The sequence below is a fragment of the Primulina huaijiensis genome, unplaced genomic scaffold (assembly GCF_012295235.1).
Source record: "Primulina huaijiensis isolate GDHJ02 unplaced genomic scaffold, ASM1229523v2 scaffold205495, whole genome shotgun sequence".
Taxonomy (NCBI): domain Eukaryota; kingdom Viridiplantae; phylum Streptophyta; class Magnoliopsida; order Lamiales; family Gesneriaceae; genus Primulina; species Primulina huaijiensis.
The window spans coordinates 1-1,271 of record NW_027354091.1 but is presented as its reverse complement, the minus strand read 5'-3'; the positions used below and the strand labels follow the sequence as shown (position 1 = coordinate 1,271).

At 35.0% G+C, this 1,271-nt stretch overlaps 1 long non-coding RNA gene across 1 annotated transcript; it reads right to left on the bottom strand.

Moving 5' to 3' along the window:
• On the bottom strand, nt 1–1,271 carry LOC140966355 (uncharacterized). The gene is made up of 3 exons (XR_012173330.1): nt 1,185–1,271; nt 653–761; nt 1–124 (listed from the first exon to the last, which is right to left on the bottom strand). It is a non-coding gene; the product is annotated as an uncharacterized lncRNA (long non-coding RNA).

Genomic DNA, 1,271 nt, shown 5'->3' with positions numbered 1-1,271 from the left:
TTCAAAAAATAATCTCGAAGCTTCTTTACGTGATTTACCAATCAATAGACTGTCCATGGAAAGAGATTTCCTTCCAAACTCTGCCTCCTTGACAAACATCATTTGGAGATACTTGGAAACAGCCCTATTTAACATAACGAAATCAGGAACTTACGAAGGTTCTAAGAAAAATAGCATTCGTATGCAAAGAACATCATCCATACAATTTATCAAGTTTTTTTAAAAAATTACACAAACATATGTCATCACTCAAACACAAATCAAGATCATCAAATTCCTAGTTCTCAACAGGTATTTGTAATTAATAATTTCATTTAGCAATACCTGCAAAAGAGATTAATAATTAGGAATCCACTGAGCAAGACATACCAAATAACAACATTGCTACAACTTTTTGAGCATGTAATGTCCAAAGAAAGATTTTAATGACCATTATAAGCCACATATTTCAATTTCCTAGAATGTGTGAACCAAGTCGTTCAACTCAGCAAGCACTCACATCAATGGCACTCACATCTAGTATTAGTTAATAAATCGATATCTGCTTTCATTCATTTCATAACATCCACCCACAGATGGCAGCAAATCAGAGACAATGGTAAAGAAATGACTTATTGTCAACATACGGATAGTCATCAACAAGAGCATATACCTTGTACGTGAAGACCATCCACTGTTTTCAGTGACTCGGGTCTCTTCACCATCAGGAATATAATCATCAGCTAAATCGTCTAGCTCGTCATCATCAACATTCAGAAACTCTGAAACCTCGAAAAAGAACGAGTCAAACCATGGTAATTCGTGAAGACACAAGCTTATATTCCAAAGACTGAAGACATGATCATGGAATAAACTTAAACATTAATGTGCCACAACTACAAGGACAATCACAACTTGGCATTGCCACAGCCAAAGCTGAATCAGGTATGCGCTAGCAACACAGTCAATCGTGGTGGTGTAACTGCATTATAACCAACCAAACAGCAAATATCTTTTACCCTGTTTGGCAACTGTGCTTACTAATGTTTCAGACGTTCACTAATGGTAATGCCCTTTATGTACAAAGTTTTCATTTATTTTATTTTATTTTTTTAGGCACCATTAGCCATGTATTAGTAGTTCCAACTCTAATTAACATATTGACAAGAAAGAAAATGAATCATGTTACTGAGATAGAATCACACCTGTGTCATTTCCAGGAGCCAAATAAAATTCCTGCACGAAATTGAACAAAATTAACCAAAATTAGCAATGTCACAAAGTTAAGGGAA